Here is a 10499-nt window from a genome sequence, read left to right as displayed (position 1 = left end):
TTAATTTTGTTAATGTAATTTATCACAATGATTGATTTTAGTGTGTTAAACATCCTTGCATTCCAGGTATAAATCCTACTTAGTCATAGTGTATAATCCTTTTAATATGCAGTTGAATTAAATTTGGCAGTATTTTGTTGAGGAGTTTTGCATTAATATTTGTAAGGGATATTGATGAGTGGTTTTCTTGCAGTGTCTTTGTCTCTCGTTGGTATTAGGATGATGCTGACCTCATGGACAAATTTGGAAGTGGTTCTCTTCTTCAATTGTTTGGAAGAGTTTGAGGAGAATTTGTGTTAATTCTTCTTCAAATGTTTAGTAGAGTTGACCAGTGTAGGCATCTGGTCCTGAGCTCTTCTTTGCTGGGAGATTTTTGTGTTTTGTTTTTTGTTTAAGATTTTATTTTTAAGTAATCTCTACATAAAATGTGGGGCTTGAACTCACAACTCTGAGATCAAGAGTCACACTCTTTACTGATTGAACCAGCCAGGTGCCCATGTTAGGTTTTTGATTACTGATTCAATATCCTTACAAGTTATAGGTCTATTCTGATTCTCTGTTTCCTCATGATTCAGTCTTGGTAGTTTGTGTGTTTGTAGTTCATTTTGAAAGCATTTGAATTTTTTTCCAATATTAATCCATATAGTTATTGCCAGTGGACTTGAATTCTCTAAAAGCCCGAGAACAGTGATTTTAGCATACTTGTTCTCAAGGTGGGGCAGTTTTGTCCCCTAGGACCCATTTGGAAATGTATAGAGATATGTTTGGTTGTCACAACTCAGTAAAGTGTGCCACTTGAGTCTAGTGGGTAAAGGCTGAGGATGGTCCAACCATCTTCTAGTTCACAGGAGAAATGTTACTAGTGGCGAGATTGAGAGGCTCTGTTTAAGTGGACACTTATATTATTGTCTTAACGAGCAACATCTTACCCTATCCACACAGGTAGAGTAGGACTCAGGTTTTTACAATATGGCTTCATAAATAGCCATAGTTGCTTAGTGCAGGGGAATATAACTCACCAATCTGGGTTAAGTGAACTACTCAAAATTTCAAAATAGAATGAAGAGATTCAGCCAGTCTGGCTGACATCTGGAACAGTTCATAAAAAATCCAGCATATTCCCATTTGCTGGGGAAGCAAAGGAAATGACCCTACAGTATGAAAGAATAAAGAAGATACACAGAGAAGACGGGAGATGAGAAATAGATAATTCTGATAACAGTGGAGTCCTAGTTTTGGTTTCTTCTTAACTCTTGCTTATATACTTTGGATCTGGGAGACACCCTGTTAAACATAAAACAAGGCCCCCTTTTTGCTTAAGTTGGTTCAAGTGAGTTTCTGTTACTTGTAACAAAAGTGCCCTAATAGTGGTGAAGATTAAAAAAAAAGCAACAGATTGGAAAACAGATTCAATTAATTAATTTATCCAGCAAATATTTAGTGATCACCTGCTTTGTGCCTGAGCAGTATTATAAGAACTAATGATATAGCAGCAAATAAGCAAAACAAAAATCTATATTCACATGGAACTAAATTCTACTAGGATGGTAATTTTTTTTAAGTTTGATTTATTTAAGTCATCTCTATACCCAATGTAGGGCTCAAACTCATGACCCCAAGATCTAGAGTCTCATGTTCTATAGACTGAACCAGCCAGGTGCCCCAGGACAGTAATATTTTATTTGGAGGATATGCTTTGTTTTGTTTGTTTGTTTTTGTGTATGTGTTTTGTTTTGTTGGTATTATGCTGTTAAAAGATTTAGAGGTCCTTAGTTAAGTTATTAAATCTCTCTGAATCTCTATTTCCTCAAATGACTGGTAATCACTGTAGCTACTTTTATTTTGGAATCTTGTGGCTCTTCAATTAAACTAGCTGTGAAAGATGCATCTGCCCCAGGATAATCTCTCTTAGTCCTAGAACTACTAAAAAGCTAGGATCGATGGAGCAGTGCACAGAGATGACAGTATAGTCACAAAAGTTACCTTCTCAGGCTGGAAGCTCCACATCTCCTAAAATGCTTGCAAACTTTAGCTCATAGAGACCCAACTAATCCTGAACCATTCCACTCTCTTATGGCTGTGATTCCCTTGCTTCTTAGTGAAACTGAAATTAAGATTTCTCTTTCCATCAGATTCATGACTTTTTGAAGAACACTGGTTTCAAAAAAAGTGTGGGTGACCATTGTGTTTATAGATGAGAAAAGGAAATCCTGAGGCAAAATATTACATGAATTATGTGACATTTTGCAACAATATGGGTGAGAATAGGACAGCTCATTCTTAAAACATCATTTGATCAAGAGCGCATCATCTGGGGGTGTCTGGCTGGCTCAGTCGGTAGAACATGCAACTTTTAATCTCAGGGTCATGAGTTCAAGCCCCACATTGGGTGTGGAGCCTACTTAAAATAAAAATAAGATAAAATATTTTGGAAAGAGCTCATCATCCTTGAAAAGAAGATATGTACAGTGGGCATGGATTTATAATGAAATGGTCAGAACCAATATAAACAGAAGTGCCACAACATGAAAATTAAAGAATAAGTTTAATAATTTTGAAATGCTTTTACTGAAACCCCCACACGCAATATCTTAACCATTAATCCAATGCCACTTTTTTGTTCCCAAAAATTAATATCTGGCATAATATTCAGTCATGAAGTCTCTCCTATTATATGGTCCCAGTATTTGAATACATTCAGGTGTCTTGTATTACATTCCCCAGCCAATTAGTATCAAAGTTCAGAGACTTCTTTGATTCTCAGCTTCCCAGAACACATCCCAGGAGTAATTCCCCAAACTATGCCAGATTAAATGCTTACGTATTTCTACTATTGCCATACTCTGTGCCTCCCTCTGTTATGAGTGTATAAGCCCCTCATGGACTCTCTTTTATTACTGCACAGACTCCCTTCCCTGAGTGTTCTCCAAGCTGGAAAACTCGTTGGGATGCCCACCCATCGTTGGGATGGGAGCTCCATGCTCCATGCCCAGTGGGGGAGATTCCCAACATGGCAGGTAGGGGTCTGGAGAAAAACCCACCTATTTTTCTCCAATTTCCACAAAGTCACTATGGCCTAAGAGTTATCCACAGACTTTCTTTGAGGACAAAATTCTTTGAGGAAAATCTAATACAAAAAAATTATGATTTTCAGGGGGGAAAAAGATGTATCAGTATAGAAATATGGTATCTGTGATGTAATGGGGAGAAGGGATTAAAAATAATCTTGAACCATTTCCCCATGGTTTCAAAAGTGATTTTGGCTTTATCTTGTCCTCCTAACACTATCTTCCTAGAAAGTAATTGGGTGATGAAAAATGTGCATTGTCACTTGTATTACCAAGCAACATAGTTTTTGTTTTGTTTTGTTTTTGTAATAGATACACCCTGAATGGCAAACCACAGCTAGCCTGTGAACTACAACATGAACTACAAACACATGCTATGGAGCAGAGACCTTAGCTTCTCTGTGATGTAGCTTTTTTAACTGAATGTGTCTCTTGGGGAATCCTAGAAACAGCACCCGTGATTGTTTCAAGAAGTGATTCCCTATATGCTATGTTGGGTACACCCATGCATTGGATCTCATTCCTCACAAAGTCATGCACCACTCTGGGTGGGGTGGGGTGGAGTGTGAAAGCTCTCATTCGAGATGCACCCAGTGTGGGCGTGCAGTGTTGTACACAGTCTAATGAACCTGGCACCAGGTTATGGTCTCTGAGTGTGATTGTCAGACTAGACTAAAACACTGCTGCACTAGACAGGATTGGTCAAGGCATAGCTGTCAACAGCATGAAGGGGAAGTCAGTTATTACAAGATTAGAAAAAGTAGGTTACTTAGAAACTACAGTGCCTTAGCTGGCTGGAGGAATTTAGCACTCTTCAGGACTGGCCTAGATATTCATGACGGTCCCAAGTGTAGACGAGGAATGGAACAAGAGATCTCTGAGCTGAACAGGAAGAAAGCATCATGATAGCTGGAAGTCTCCCACAGTCCTGTCCACTACTCAAATAAAGGGCCCTTTCACAGGCTTAGAATAATTTTCCATGTTGTTTTTATTTTGATTTGGTGATCAGGGAATCAAAGTCTTAACAGGCTCTTATCCCAATGCCTGTCTCCACCCACTTAGCTTTTGGGATTATTCTTTTTTTTTTTTTAACGTTTATTTATTTTTGAGACAGAGAGAGACAGAGCATGAACGGGGGAGGGGCAGAGAGAGAGGGAGACACAGAATCTGAAACAGGCTCCAGGCTCTGAGCAGTCAGCACAGAGCCCGACGCGGGGCTCGAACTCACATACCACAAGATCGTGACCTGAGCCGAAGTCGGACGCTTAAACGACTGAGCCACCCAGGCGCCCCAGCTTTTGGGATTATTCTTAACATATATATCTTAGTCCTAAACCTAGTATTTTCCTTACTGGGAAAAAAACTAAATGCATCTAATGTTACTCTATATCAGGAACAAGTAAAGGATTCCTACATTCTCTGATTTTATTTAACATTGTACTGGAGGCACTAGCCAATGCAGTAGAGCAGAGAAATCAATTGGAGACATAAGAACAAATTTAAAAAGAAGCAAAACTTATCTTTATTTGCACATTATGTGGTAATATACATAGACAGCCTCAGATAATCAATGATAAAACTGACTTTATTAAATATCAGTAAAGTAGGAGAATATTAAAAAAATCAATGGTATTCATATACAGTCTCTAGCTAAAGGAAATAATAGGAGAGAAAAACCCCCATTTATAACAGCAACAAAGAATATTGAATAGGAATAAAGTTAACAAGAAATGTATCAAATCTATATGAAGAAAATATTAAAACATTCCTACAAAACACAAAAGTACACTTGGACTAATGGGATAGAATAACTCCATATTATAAATATTTTAGTTAAGTTATATATTTAATGAAATATCAATAAAACATCAAATGGCTTTTTAATGAACTTGGTAAGCTGATGGTGGTGTCTATATGAAAAAACACCAATGCAACAATAACCAAAAGTAAAAAAAAAAGCTTCAGGGAGGGGGGACTAGTCCTACCAGATACTGGAATGTACCACAAAGCCTCTACAAACATACATGGTACTGGTGGAAGAACAGGCCCACAGACCAGTGGAGTGGAGTAGAAAGCCCAGAAAGAGACTCAAGTACATGGAGAAATTTGATATAAGTAGGGCAGAAGATGGATTTTTAAATAAATGGTTTTGGAACAACGGCTAGTCATTTGGGAAAAAATAAAATAAAATTCACACCTGACACCATAAACAAGAACAACTACCAAATTGGTCAAGGATCTAAATGTAAGGGACAAACCATGCAAGAACTATAAGAGAACATGCATGAAATTTTCATTAACTCTTGCCCAGGGAAAGCCTTTTGAACTATGCCTCAAGATCCAGAGGCAATTAAAAAAGACTGATAAATGTGACTACCCCTAAATTTACAAAACATTGCAAGACAAAAATCACCATAAACAACACAGAAGACAAATGGCAAACCAGGAAAAAAAATATTTGCAACATATATCCCAGATAAAAGGCTAATATCCCTAATATGTGAAAATTGTAGAATATTGGGCTAAAATTCCAATTATAAAAGTAGGAAACATGTTGTAAGCAGACAATTCACTCACACACATACACAGATATAAAATGGCCCTTCTCTATATGCAAAGAGATGTGATTTCACTCATAATTAGAAATGTAGATTAAAGACAGAACTATTTCCAGTGATGACAAAGGGGTGACGTGGCCACATATACCTGTGTGTAGATAACTATTATAAAAACTGGATATAATAAAAACATAATTGTTAAAGATACTTAAAAGTGTGCAGAGGCAAACACTGTCTCAAAAGCTTCTAAAAACAAAACAAAACAAAACAATCCTACAATTGGAAGAGGTAATGATGATGAATTTGCTGATTTCAGTTTGGACAGCATTCCCAGGCCCCATGGCCATGGCTAAGGAAGCAGAATGGGAATTGTAGCCCTACCAGCCTAGAGGTGCCAGAGATCAGAGTTCAGGAATGAAAAGTAGCCAGAAATTTAAATAGGGGAAACCTAGAAGTGAGCGAACCACAGAGGAGTGAGAACCAAATTCTAAATATAAACCCTGCCCCAATTCATGGGTAGCCGCTAAACTGAAATAATTATGGGAGACCCCAGGGCACATGACCAAACAAACAAAAAACATTGTGTTGGTGAAAGACGTATATTTTACAGGCTCACCAAGCTCAGAAAACTCCAAGTAGGATAAATATGAAGAAAAACATACACAAGCACATCACAGATGGACTCTTGACAACCAAAGAAAATAAAATCTTGAAAGTAGAGGAAAAATGACATGCATCTCACGCAGGGGCACAACAATTTGAATTTCTACCGACCTCCGTTGGAAACCATGGAGTCCAAAAGATGGAAAGGAACAGTCTAGACTGCCAACACAATTCTACATCCAGCAAAAATACCTGCCATGGATGAAGGTAGGAAAAATACTATTTCAGGCAAAAGAAAACAAAGAGCGTTAGTTGTGAGTAGATGTGCACTACAAGAAATACCAAAGAAAGTTCTTTACGCCGAAGAGAAATGCTACCAGAGGTGACATCCAATCATCAGGAGGGGATGAGGAGCATCAGATATGATAAATGTGTGGGTAAATATAAAAGAATACATTTTCACTTAATTACTTTAAGATATACATGGTTGTGGGTGCCTGGGTGGCTCAGTCAGGTGAGTATTGGACTTGATTTTGGCTCAGGACATGATCTCATGGTACTGGGGATTGAGTTCCGGGTCTGTGGTGGTTTCTATTCTATGTCATTCATACACTTGCATTTAGGACTGCCATTTTACTTAAATGGCTGCTTGGGATTCTCTTTCTCTTTCTCTCTGACCCTCCTCTGCTTGCTCTCTCTCAAAAATAAACATTTAAAATATACATGGCTGTTTAAAGTAAAAATTACTTGTTTCATAGGGATTGTAATACACGAATGTATAATTCATATGACCACTATAGATTAAAGGGTGATGGGAAGAGGTAAGTAAATTTGCCCGGTTCCAGTCTCTAATTGTATGTGAAGTGGTACACTATTAACTTTAAATAGATTGTAAAGGGCTGTGTGAGTGGTTCAGTCAATTGAACATCCAACTCTTGATTTTGGCTCAGGCCATGATCCCAGGGTCATGGGATCAAGTCCTGCATTGATCAACTCAGCATGGAGCCTCCTTCAGATTCTCTCTCTGTCTGTCTCTCTCTCTCTCCCTCTGTCTGACCCTCTCCCCTGCTTGCGCTCTCTAAAATAAAAAAAATTAAAAAATTAAAAATAATAAATAGATTGTAAAAATTGAAGAATGTGTATTTTAACCCCAGGGAATATTAAAAAACAATGCAAAGATCTGTCTGTGAAAGGCTGAGAATTAAGTTCGAGTGGAATTCTAAAAATTATTCAAGTTATACAAAAGAAAAGAGGAAAGTAGGAGCAGAGGGAAAATAAAGGAAACTGAAGAGCAACCACAGCAGAAAGGACGCCATGGTAAAATGGCAGTCCTAAATGCAAGTGTGTGAATATTGAAGGTTAATGGACTAATCCAGGGCTAATCCAAGACAAACTTTTTCTTAAAGGGTTTTCTCCTTATTCAAATGACTAGGACAGGGGTGCCTGGGTGGCTCAGTTGGTTGACTTTGTCTCAGTTGTGTCTAACTTTGGCTCAGGTCATAATCTCACGGTTTGTGAGTTTGAGCCCCGCGTCAGGCTCTGTGCTGACAGCTCAGAGCCTGGAGCCTGCTTCAGATTCTGTGTCTCTCTCTCTCTCTGCCCCTACCCTGCTTTCACTCTGTCTTTCTCAAAAATAATGAAACATTTAAAAAATAAAAAAAAATAATAAAAAAAATGACTAGGACATCATGTATAGTGTTGAACAGAAGTAAGTTTTTCATAGATGCCCTGCATCAGGTCCAGAAAGTTCTCATCTAATCCTGGATTCCCAAGAGTTTCTATAAGCAGTGAATGTTGATGCATGCTTTTCTTGGATCTTTTGGCCTGAAGGTATAGCTTGAATTCCACTGAACGTTTTATGTTCAGCAATCTTGCTTTCTCATCATAGCCTTCCTTGGTCATGAAAGTATTAGTCTTTTTTTATATACTGGAATTAGTTCATTAATATTTCATAAAGTGTTTTTGCATCTGCTTGCAGAGAACTTATTTTTCTACCATTGTCATCGGGTTTTGGTTTGGGGGTTGTACTATCCTCGTAAAACAAGTTGGGAGCTATTCCCGCCTCCTCTGTTTGCTAAAATCATTTGTAAAATTTTACCTCTTCCTCCTGTGTTTGACAGATATTAGGTGATGAAATGTCTCTTCAGATATCTGCATATTTTCTAAATTGAAATTTTACTTTTTTTTAAACTGTTGAATATGTTATTATTATTATTTTTTTGAGAGAGAGAGGGCACAAGTTTTCAAGGGGCACAGAGAATGAGAGAGAGAGAGAATCCCACGAGGGGGAGACACACACACACACACACACACACACACACACAGGGCTCACCCGAAGTGAGGCTTGTGTTCACCTGAAGCAGGGCTCGAGCTCACCCAGCATGGGACTCGAACTCACAAACCCTGAGATCATGACCTGAGCCAAAGTCAGATGCTTAACGAAGAGCCACCCAGGTGCCCCTACTGTTGAGTCTTTAGATATTCTAGGTAGTGGTCTGTTGTCAGATAGGTATTTTGCAAATATTTTCTCTGAACCTGTAGCTTGTCCTTAAAAATAATAAAGTGGGGGTGAGTCACTCTCCATAAATGGAGGCCCGTTGAATAGCCACAGTAATTAAGACAGAGCAGTATGTCCAAAGGGACAGATATATAGGTCAGTGGAACACAAATATACCTACCTGACTTTGCCCAAAGGTACAAAAGCAATTCATAGAAAGGGTAGCCTTTTCAACAAATAGTGTTTGAGTAACTGGAAATCCCTAGGGGAAGAAAATGAACCACTGCACTTTACTCAGTAGTGAACTCAAAACAGATAAGACTTAATATAACCACAAGAAAACATAAAATGGTTAGGAAAAAGCACAGGATAAAACCGTCGGTATCTAAGGCTATGCAAAGAGTTCTGGTTTTGGCACCAAAGCACAGTTCATAAAACATGGATACACTAGACCTCATCACCATTAACACCGTTCTTCTGCAGAAACCCATGTGAAGAGATGAAAAGCCTTCCCTGCTGAATTCTTACCAACATTCAAAGAGGAATTAAGGCCAATGCTTTTCAAACTAACAAGAAAAAGAAGAGGGGGGAACACTCACCAACTCATTTTATGAGGCCAATGTGACCCCAATGCCAAAACCTAAGACATCACAAGAAAGGAAAACGAGAGACCAGCATGTCTAATACATACGGGTGCAAACACCCTCAGCAACACACTGGCAAACCAACCCACCAACACATGAAAAGAATTATACACCACGACCCAGTGGGATTTATCCCAGGAATACAAGAGTGTGTGCCCTTTGTGTGCTAATAAGCAGAAATTGAGAGCCCCTGCAGACTGATTAGGTGTTTAACAGTCTTTAATTAATTGGATGAACTCTTTGAGGGTGTGGGGGAAGCCATAAACAAATATTAGTCTTCTTTCTCCTTTTCCATTAAACACTGGGCCACCAGACTCCAGGAATGGAACGCCTTATATTCCACTGGGTTGGGGGATGAATTGTGACACCAGCAAAGCAAACAACCACACCAGAGCTTGTGCCTAGAACGACACCTTTTGTGGGGTTCCAAGGTCTCCAAGGTGGATGCCCTATAGGTAGCTCGCAACTCATGAGGGCCTTTCAAGGGAACTCCCCTCTGCTCAAGAGGACAGGCTGAAATGTGTAGGAAATAGCAACTCAGTTCACCCTCCCACTTATCAGTGCCCCCTGGTCAATGGATCAGACCTGTCTCATGATGCCGGGAGGTACATCATACCTACATAGCTAATCAATCCAAAAACAAGGGGTACCTTCCTGGGAGCATTCTGGATGCTAGATGATTAACACAGCTCTGCCCGGAACTCAGGGAGGACTCAGAGTTTGAATTTCAAAAATTTTTAATGTTTATTTATCTTTGAAAGGGGGGAGGGGCAGATAGAGAGAGAGAGGGAGACACAGAATCCGAAGCAGGCTCCAGGCTCTGAGCTGTCAGCACAGAGGCCAACGAGGGGCTCAAACTCCCAAAGAGCAAGATCATGTCCTGAGCCAAAGCCTGATGCTTAATTGACTGAGCCACCAAGGTGCCCCTTGAATTTCAAAATTAAGATGGGGGCCCCACGGCAACACGTGGCAGATGTATAAATAGTTGTGCCAAGCCCTAGCACGTGTGAGCAGGTGTAGGCACCTTCCTCAGCTGAACTGGTTAGTAAGCTGGAGCAATCTAGTGGCATGTCATTTCAGTCTGAGACCAAACCACCCTGCTTGCTGTGCTGATTGAAAGTGTAGGTTT

This window comes from Acinonyx jubatus, chromosome A1 (genome assembly GCF_027475565.1).
Source record: "Acinonyx jubatus isolate Ajub_Pintada_27869175 chromosome A1, VMU_Ajub_asm_v1.0, whole genome shotgun sequence".
Classification (NCBI taxonomy): Eukaryota; Metazoa; Chordata; class Mammalia; order Carnivora; family Felidae; genus Acinonyx; species Acinonyx jubatus.
This window is presented reverse-complemented; position numbering follows the sequence as displayed.